Genomic DNA, 10816 nt, shown 5'->3' on the forward strand with positions numbered 1-10816 from the left:
TCACATTTTATTGTTTTTAACCAATGGCACTGGTTTCCAACAGATCTCTGTAATCTGTGGCAATATCAAGTAAATGAAACAGAACACAAGAGGAATTAGGTTTGAAGCTGTTTCTCCTGGGCCTCCCAACATAAACATTGAGTACCTCCTGTCTTGACAGGTATGCAAGGAATGTGCCAAAAATTCTGATTCCAATTCATGATACAATTGAGTTATAAACTGGTAGAGCTGGTTTTTATCTCCTGCTATCAGATTACCAGTTCAACCTCTGGAATATTTTCTGACTGCTGGTGTAAAGTGGAATTTTCCAGTTTGTCATTAGGTGATATCCTGCATGGACCTGCCTTTACTGTTCCCTTAAACAAATGTTTTTCAAAATGGTTTGTCCATGTTTGTAATATTTGTAACATTTACTGCTGCATGTAGATCAAGGGTGACAAGAAAATTTATCCTAACCAGTTTATATTTGTTCTTCTCATTCATTTACATCTCTTGCTGCATTCACCTTTCCCTTGTTAAATGGCAAACAAGGAAATGAGATGTCCTTCTGCCAATGGTATGCTGAGCAGCTGCTTTAATGGTAGCTGGAGTGTCTTCTGATGGATGTCATGGGTGAGAACTGAACTTGTTGGCATGGATGTGAATGTAGCTGCAAATCAATAGTTGATGACTGAGTGCTGCAGTGCATCTGACTTGCAGAAACATTGCAGTAGCCTTTTACATTTGAGGCATACAAAGATTTCCAATCGGTTAGAGGGATTTGAATACCAGTTCTATTGAGAAGTAAAACTTCAACTACAAATGTTAATTGCCATATATGTCGGTTTTTCCCTTTTTAGTATTTTAAAGTTTTTGTGTTCTTCAAGATGACTGTCAGTGCTGGGAAATGCAGCAACATTCATATTTTGCTATAGAGGGGAAATATACCAAGACACCATGAGCTATCGATCCAGATCAGCTCTATATTCTCACTACACCACATTCACAACCACTATATTCTCACATTTCACAACCAACCAACGTGTCCTCATTATTAAGATTGCCACATGGAGCTCAGTCGTAAGGATTATTGTTGCTCAGACATAATTTATTGCAGGGCCTTGCAGACAGAAAAGAAAAAGACCACATTGTACGGTACATTATCAAATGAAGTTTAGAAGTCCACTGTACACGAGAACGTTCCTGGTCTGCACTCTCTGTTGCCTCAGATTGTTGAATTGCCTCATAACTATTAAAATTCCAAACATTACTGCCTTGGTTTGTATAATCACCCCATATAACTAACCCCTACAGTCCAGATTTTATTCTAGCAAATCTACATTGTATTCCCTGCAAGGTTAATATAGCCTTCCTAAGGTGTGGTTATCAGACCTCTCACAGTGTTCAAGTTGTTATCTTACTGGGTCTTTGTACTGCTGTAGGATTATGTCTATCCCCTTGTATTTTAGTTGTCTAGCTATAAAATCCAGCATTGCATCGGCATTTAAAAAAAAATATTTTCTGTATCTGTTCACAACATCTTAATGGTTGTGTACCAAAACATCAGATTCTTTGAACATCCACTGTTTCTAGCTTTTTACCATTTTGGAAGTACCTTAGTCTAAAGTCAAACTATTTTAGGTCTTAATTGGATGGTCTCACATACTAACATTGAAATTGATTTGCCATTTTTTTCCCCATTCACTGAATCTATTCAAATCTTTTTGTGTCTTGATCTATGCTGCTTACAATAGTCTCGAACTTTGTGTCACCAAAAAACTTGGCTATATGGCTTTGTGTCCCATTATCTAATTCACCATCTAATTCTAATTGTGGAGGTGCCGACATTAATCCTTGTGGCACACCACTAGTTGGGTCCTGCCAATTCTGCCCATTATCCATTTTCCTTGTCGCAACCAGGGCAATAATTTGCTTTTAACACTTTGAAGTTTGACTTTTGGCAAATAGTCTTTTGTGAAGAACTTTATTAAATGACTTTGGAGGTCCTGCGAATATTTAACACAGATAGTCCCTTCTCACCACTTGACCTCTTTAGAGCATGCAGATCACCAGATAGTTTGGTTCATGAGTATAATTCAGTGTTATGGAACATGTGTAGAATCTATTCTTTAAGGAGCTTTGTGAACATTTTGAGGGCCCCAATGGTGATGATTGAGGTGGACAGTTACTTTTAAAGGGGTTTAGAACAATCTAGTTCACATTCTGTGAGCTCAGAAGTTTTCTGAAGAAGGGTCTAGACCCAAAACATCAGCCTTCCTGCTCCTCTGATGCTGCTCGGCCTGCTGTTTTCATCCAGCTCTACACCTTGTTAGCTCAGAAATTATATTGTGATTTATAGGAACATCCCCTGTTCATCCTTTGGGGCAGAAAGTGATAAGAAAGGTTTAAATAGAAGGCTAGATCATATTAGGTGTCCCAAAGACAATTGTTTTGCTTTGAGGAGGCGGGATGAGGTAGTAGGTAGGAAATGGAGGTGTGGCTTGAGGTGGGAGGAAGGGATGGGTGAGAGGAGGAACAGGTTAGGGAAGCGGAGACAGGCTGGGCTGGTTTTGGGTTGCAGTGGGGGGAGGGGATGAGCTGGGCTGGTTTTGTGATGCAGTGGGGTGAGGGGAAGAACTGGGCTGGTTTTGGATGCAGTGGGGGAAGGGGAGATTTTGAAGCTTGTGAAGTCCACATTGATACCATTGGGCTGCAGGGTTCCCAAGCGGAATATGAGTTGCTGTTCTTGCAACCTTCGGGTGGCATCATTGGGCACTGCAGGAGGCCCATGATGGACATGTCATCTGAGGAATGGGAGGGGGAGTTAAAATGGTTCGCGACTGGGAGGTGCAGTTGTTTATTGCGAACCGAGTGGAGGTGTTCTGCAAAGCGGTCCCCAAGCCTCCGCTTGATTTCCCCAATGTAGAGGAAGCCACACTGGGTACAATGGATATAGAATACCACATTGGCAGATGTGCAGGTGAACATCGGCTTAATATGGAAGGTCGTCTTGGGGCCTGGGATGGGGGTGAGGGAGGAGGTGTGGGGACAAGTGTAGCACTTCCTGCAGTTGCAGAGGAAGGTGCCGGGTGTGGTGGGGTTGGAGGGGAGTGTGGAGCGGACAAGGGAGTCACGGAGAGAGCGGTCCCTCTGGAAGGCAGACAAGAGTGGGGATGGAAAAATGGCTTAGCTGGTGGGGTCGGATTGTAGATGGCGGAAGTGTCGGAGGATGATGCGTTGTATCCGGAGGTTGGTGGGGTGGTATGTGAGAATGAGGGGGACCCTCTTTGAGCGGTTGTGGTGGGGGCAGGGTGTGAGGGATGTGTTGCGGGAAATGCGGGAGACGCAGTCAAGGGCGTTCTCGACCACTGCGGGGGGAAAGTTGGGGTCCTTGAAGAACGTGGACATCTGGGATGTGCGGGAGTGGAATGCCTCATTCTGGGAGCAGATGCGGCAGAGACGGAGGAATTGGGAGTAGGGGATGGAATTTTTGCAGGAGGGTGGATGGGAGGAGGTGTATTCTAGGTAGCTGTGGGAGTCAGTGGGCTTGAAATGGACATCAGTTTCTAACTGGTTACCTGAGATGGAGACTGAGAGGTCCAGGAAGGTGAGGGATGTGTTGGAGATGGCCCAGGTGAACTTGAGGTTGGGGTGGAAGGTGTTGGTGAAGTGGATGAACTGTTCGAGCTCCTCTGGGGAGCAAGAGGCGGCGCCGTTACAGTCATGAATGTAACGGAGGAAGAGGTGGGGTTTGGGTCCTGTGTAGGTGCGGAAGAGGGACTGTTCCACATAACCCACAAAGAGGCAGGCATAGCTTGGGCCCATGCAGGTACCCATGGCCACCCCCTTTGTCTGTAGGAAGTGGGAGGAATCGAAAGATCCCTTCCTCCCACCTCAAGCCGCACCTCCATTTCCTACATACTACCTCATCCCGCCTCCTCGACCTGTCCGTCTTCTCTGGACTGACCTATCCCCTCCCTACCTCCCCACCTATACTCTCTTCTCCACCTATCTTCTTTTCTCTCCATCTTTGGTCCGCCCCCTCCTCTCTCCCTATTTATTGCAGAACCCTCTCCCCGTCCCCCTCTCTGATGAAGGGTCTGGGCCCGAAACGTCAGCTTTTGTGCTCCTGAGATGCTGCTTGGCCTGCTGTGTTCATCCAGCTTCACACTTAGTCTAAATTAGCAACAGGTTTTTGCCACAACATATGTGCACCTATTTTCTCACTGTACCTGAATTACAAAGACATGGAGGAGCTAGTTTCCAGGGGTGCTGTAACAATGACTCGACAACAGAAGACAATATGCCTGACATAAAATGCATAGCAGCATTGAAGATTCACCACATGTGCTAAATGAGCCTAAACAACAGGTCATTCCTCAAATCTGTAGGATAGTGTGAGGGCAGATAAGCACAGAGGTGGGGAATTTGCTTCCCAGGTAGAACTTAATGGGCCAAATATTTACTTGAATTATTGTATGTAGCCAATACTTCAGGGTACATCTGACATGACCAAGCATGAATGTGTTCCCAAGGCTCAGTTCCAGCATCAGCCTTCGTTAATCTTTACTTTTTAATAAACACATTGCCTGGAATCAAATTATAGAAATTAAGGTTAACTGTTGATGGTGACTTTGGAACTCAAGCTTTTCCCCCTAGAAGCCATGTTCACTGTGACATGGAACTCATTGTCTGAAATGGTCTCATCTATCCTCGGAGGTCTGTCTGCTCCACCTTTAACTTGTACCTTTCTCGTGCCTCTCATGAACTTACTGTCATCTTAATTGGTAAACTCCTCAACATCATGCTGATGTTGTCTATCTCAGCTTTGATTGGGCAATGATCAATATAGACTGTCTACTGCACTAAAGAATGCTGAGAGTGTCAAAGCGTGAAGTAACCTAATCTCTAAATTTTCCAGCAGTGTACTAATACTGTGGCGTCCAATCCCTCAGGGCACCTTTAATAAATGGATTATAATTAATATTAGGGTTATTTTTGCCATTTCCGTTTTTCTCACAACATTGAACATGTATTTTCCCACTAGTTGGCTTTCTAAAAGGAAAGAATGCATCAGACAAAATGGCAACAAATGAAATCTTCATTCAATGGTAATGTGTCGTGTTTTGTATGATCAGATGAGCTGGTGAAGTGGTGTCTACTAATTCCTGAGTGCTGCTTTAATTGAAGTGCTGCCATAATCAATAATATTAATGGTGTGTATTCAACAGAGCAGTACAAGAAAATAATCAACTTCATGGATATTAGGAACTGCAGATGCTGGAGAATCTGAGATAACAAGGTGTAGAGATGGATGAACACAGCAGGCCAAGCAGCACCAGAGGAGCAGGACAGCTGACTTTTCACACCTAGGACCATGGCCCTGATTCAGCACAGCATCTGTGTAATCATCACCCTGGTCCGTCATCATCTAAAGCTTTATTCCCATTCCTTACAGATATTTTACCCGAGAGTCTGAATGTTTCTGTGTTTCATCTCATAGCTTTGTTCTTATGCCCTCTTTCAGTTTCATGCTTAGTTGAAGATACTAGCTCTTGCCTGAATACAGTTTCATAGGCATGAATGGCCCCCTTGTTCCTTCTCCAAGTGATTCACCTTTCATGTGAGAGGGTAGTATGTTCAAATAGCAAAGTATTTGAACATGGGACGTCATTGTAGGCAAGACTGACCCTGTCCTAAATAGATGGTCAGTTACATATACACACTGGAGGTGACCAGAAGCTGGAAATCGGGTGAAGCACTGTCATGTTGATATAAGTATCAATTGAGAAAAAGCAATTGGTGACCAAATATTTCTCCATTTGAATCACAGAATCTCTAGTGTGGATACAGGCCACTCAGCAGAACAAGTCCACACTGCCCCTGCAAAGAGCATCCCACCCAGACCCACTCCCCTACCTTTTTCCCTGTCATCCAGCATTTCCCATGTCGAACCCACCTAACCTAAACATCCCTGGGCACTATTGGCAATTTAGCATAGCCAATCCACCTAACTTTCACATCTTTGGACTGTGGGAGGAAACCAGAGCACCCAGAGGAAACCCACGCAGACACCAGTATGATGTGCAAACACCACATAGACAGTCACCCAAGGTCAGAATCGAGCCCGTGTCGCTGGCACTGTGAGGTAGCCATGCTAACCACGGAGACATTGTGCCGCCCCCATTCAGAAAACATCTGCCCATAAGGACAGGCTGGACGGGGACATTCACATTTCTACTGCATTCAGGGGATGTGGGCATTGCCCATGGGGATGTGGTGCCAATCAAGTAGCAGCTTTGTCCTGGATGGCATCAAGTTTCTCAAATGTTCTGACAGTTGGACTCATCCAGGCAAATGGAGAATATTCCATCACATTCTTTACTTAGGCCTTGTAGATAGTCGACAGGCTTTAGAGAGTCAGGAGGTGTGTTACTCACTGCAGGGTTTGATCATCTATGACCTGCTCTTGCAACCATAAATGGCTGGCCCAGTTCAGCTTTTGGTCAATGGTAAGCCCCAGGATGTTGATAGTGAGCATTCATTGATGGTAGTGTCATTGAATGTCAAGGAGCGATTATTAGATTCTCTCTTCTTGGATGTAGTCATTTCCTGACACTTGTGCTACTTTGTACTTGTCAGCTAAACCTGGATATTTAAACAGTGAGTGCCTGAGGAATCAGTATCTGTATCTTTAGTATTTCAGCATTTGCAAATGGTGCTGAACATTGTACAGTCATTAACAATCATCCCCATTTCTGGCCTTACGATGGAAAGAAGGTAATTGATTAAGCAGCTGAAGATGGTTGGGCCCAGGGCACTACCCCAAGGGACTTCTGCAGGGATGTCCTGGAGCTGAGATCACTGACCTGCAAAAACCACAACCGCCTTCCAATGTGCTAGGTATGACTATGACCGTTGGAGAGCTTTTCCCCCATGATTCCAATTGACTCCAGTTTTGCTAGGGTTCCTTGACACCACACTCGGTCGAACGTGGCCCTAATGTTGAGGGCTGTCACTCTCACCTCACCTCACCTCATCTCACTTCTGGAATTGAGCTCTTTTATCCATGATGAAACAAGGTTGTAATGAGGTCAGAAGCTGAGTGACCCTGGCAGAACCTGAACTGGACGTCAATGAGCAGGTTATGGCTGAGTAGGTACTCCTTGATAGGATTAGTGAAGACACTTGCCATCACACACTCAGCATTTCAGGTTGAAGAGTGTTGCAAATGTTTCAGCCTTATCTTTTGTTCTGAGGAAGGGTGACCAGACCTGAAATGTTAACTCTGCTTTTTCCTTCACAGATGCTGCCAGACCTGCCGAGCTTTTCCAGCAACTTTATTCCTGATTTATAGCATCCACTGTTCTTTTGGTTTCTATCTTTTGCACTGATGTGCTGGGCTTCCCCATTATTGAAGTTGGAAATGTTTGTGGATCCTCTTTCTCAGGCAAGTTGCTTAATTGTCCACTGCCATTCGTGATCAGATATAGCCCGATTGAGAACAAAGGATTCCTCCTGATCTGTTGGTTGTGGAATCACTTAGCTCTCTGTCTGTCACTTGCTGGTAGTGCATTTTGACACAAGTTGCCGTATTTGGCAACCCTATCAGGTTGACTCCTGATCAGACATAATGGGAACTGCAGATGCTGGAGAATCCAAGATAACAAAGTGTGGGGCTGGATGAACACAGCAGGCCAAGCAGCATCTTAGGAGAACAAAAGCTGACGTTTCAGGCCTAGGCCTAGGCCCACACTTTGTTATCTTGGGTTGACTCCTGCTGTTTAGGTATACCTGGTGCTGCAGCTAGCATGCCCTCCTGCACTATCCATTGAACTTCATCACTTTTCACTCCTATCGCATTTGAAAACCCCATGAAGCCAAAGCATTCACTGAGCAGTGAGAATCCTTTCACATCACCTCTTGTCCAACCCGGAAGTGTGGGAAGTTTTGTGCTCCAGACATCTTACACTTTCTAGGGTTAGTGTGCAGTCAGCGTGAGTGTGAAGTGTTATACTGGTTGTTTTTCTGATACCATTGCATGGTAGTGCAAAAGTACAACAGCGCTCAAGGGGCTATGTTTATTTATTTATATGCCGAGTTAAAAAGAATATGCATTTATATGGCGTCCTATCTTTAGGATGTTGCAATGCCCCTTATATAGAACATAGAACATAGAACATTACAGCACAGTACAGGCCCTTCGGCCCTCGATGTTGTGCTGACCTGTCGTACCGATCTCAAGCCCAACTAACATACAATATTCCATGTACATCCATATGCTTGTCCAAAGACGACTTAAATGTACTTAAAGTTGGCGAATCTACTAACGTTGCAGGCAAAGTGTTCCATTCCCTTACTACTCTCTGAGTAAAGAAACTACCTCTGACATCTGTCCTATATCTTTCACCCCTCAATTTAAAGCTCGTGCTCACCGTCACCATCCTAGGAGAAAGGCTCTCCCTATCCACCCTATCGAACCCTCTGATTATTTTATATGTTTCAATTAAGTCACCTCTCAACCTTCTTCTCTCTAATGAAAACAGCCTCAAGTCCCTCAGCCTTTCCTCGTAAGACCTTCCCTCCATACCTTCATCATCCTAGTAAATCTCCTCTGCGCCCTTTCCAAAGCTTCCACATCCTTCTTATAATGCGGTGACCAGAACTATACACAATACTCCAAGTGCGGCCGCACCAAAGTCTTGTACAGCTTCACCATAACCACTTGGTTCCGGAACTCGATCCCTCTATTAATAAAAGCTAAAACACTGCATGCCTTCTTAACAGCCCTGTCAACCTGGGTGGCAACACTCAAGGATCTGTGTACATGGACACCGAGATCTCTCTGCTCATCTACACTCACTAAAGAGTACGATTGTCCACCTAGAAAATTCCATGGGTCACTGGTTATGGGTTCTGAGAGTCCTTGCCTGGCTGATAAGTCTGATCGTAGATCCTCATTTCCAATCACACATTTGGCAGGTGTTTCCAGGCAGTGGGATTGGTCCCTAGCCTTGAGATCATTGGCATTCATTTCTCCAGTTGTTTTTCCATACTTCCTCATGCCAATGGGTCTTCTCAAAGAATTGTATCGCTTCATACAAGAGTTTCTTCCATCTTCTATTCTTCTGAATGACGGTCTCCTATGCATTGATATCTGTGTTACATTACTTAAAGGGAAGCCTTCAGTGATTTTCTGAAACACTTTCTTTGACCTTCTCTCGATTGAGTGCCTTCTGTGAGCTGGGTGAAGGTGATTTACTTTGGTAATTGGACCTCAGATATCCTAACTACTTGGCTGGTCCAACATAGTTGGTTTCAGATTATCATGGCCTGATGCTGGTGCTGTTAGTGGCTTCAAGGATGCTGATGTTAGTATAAATGTCTTCCCAGCTGATGCAGGCAATCCACCTGAAACAATATTGATCGTATGTCTCCATGGTCTTGAAGTGGTATCAAAACATATTTTCAATTTCGGAGCTATATAGGAGAATCAGAAAAAATGACCGACTTATGTACAAAGAGCTTGGCATCAGCATAGATGTCATGTCTGTTGATGTCTCTTATTCTTAGATGTCCAGAGGCAGCACATGCAAATTGGATGTGATGTTGAATCTCTGCAGTAACGTCAGTCTCAGATGAGAGCTACCTTCCCAAGTAAGGGAAGTCTGCCACATTTGGAAGGATTTCTCTGTTGATCTTAATGGAGGGATGAACCACAACTTGACCTAGAATTGGTTAGTAAGGATTTCAGTCTTCTCGAGGTTCTGGCTGAGAACAATTCTTCACTATGCTTCCAAAGCATTAAATGAGGCTTGAAGATTCGCTTCTGAGAGAGCATGAATGACATTGTCATCCACATATTGACATTCTATTAGTGAGGTTAGTGTCATTTTCTTCTTGAATTTCAAGTGGTTGAAGTTGAAAAGTTTTCCATCCATCTTGAAGACAATGTCCACACCACTGGGAAGTTGTTCTTGACAAAATGCAGAATGCTGGCGATGAAGATGGAATAATGGGTAGGGGCCTTTCTTGACTTCAAAGCATTATGTCATTTTACTGTTGGTGAGGATCATCACCAGCATCTTCGTGTGGAGGAGATGGGCAATGTTGATAAGTTTCACTGGCCCAGTTACTATTTCTGTAATACTGGGTAGGAGATGTCCTCAAACTGTGAATTGAAACACCTCATTATCAGGGCCTGCTTGGCCTCTCTGGCAGCCTTGCACTGATTGCCCTCAGACTGCCTTGGCCTTTTGCTCTAGACACCCATGTTCCTCTTCTGAATCATCATGATCTTATCAAATGAGGATTCCTGGCAGTCCACAATGTTATCTGCCAGTTTTACGCTCATTGCGATGCCAAATTGTGCAGGTAACTGTGATGTGAATTTTCTGGTGGGAAGCATAAGGAGTTAACATACTTTGGAAACTTAGTGTCCCGACAGAGAGGAGCTCTGGGATTTGAGAAGCACGGACACACAGATCAATAAAAGCATAGGCCATAATTAAAGGACTTAAGTTGATTAACCCCTAACATTAAAAACTGAAGACATTCCACAGGAACATCACGAAGCAAAATTTGATACTGAGCAAAATCAAAAAATAATTAGGGCAGATGGCTAAAGCTGAGTAAAAAGAGTTAGGTTTTAAGGATGATCTTTAAGTCAGAAAATAGAAAGGTGGAGAGCTTTAAGGGGGAATTCCAGAGCTTAATGTTGATGTAGCTTAAGTGATCAACTGTGAGACAACTAAAATTATCGCTACTAAAGAGACACAAGTTAGATGAGCAGATATCTTGGAGAGTTGCAGGGCTGGAGGAGATTACACAGAAAGGA

Source organism: Stegostoma tigrinum, chromosome 18 (assembly GCF_030684315.1).
Source record: "Stegostoma tigrinum isolate sSteTig4 chromosome 18, sSteTig4.hap1, whole genome shotgun sequence".
Classification (NCBI taxonomy): Eukaryota; Metazoa; Chordata; class Chondrichthyes; order Orectolobiformes; family Stegostomatidae; genus Stegostoma; species Stegostoma tigrinum.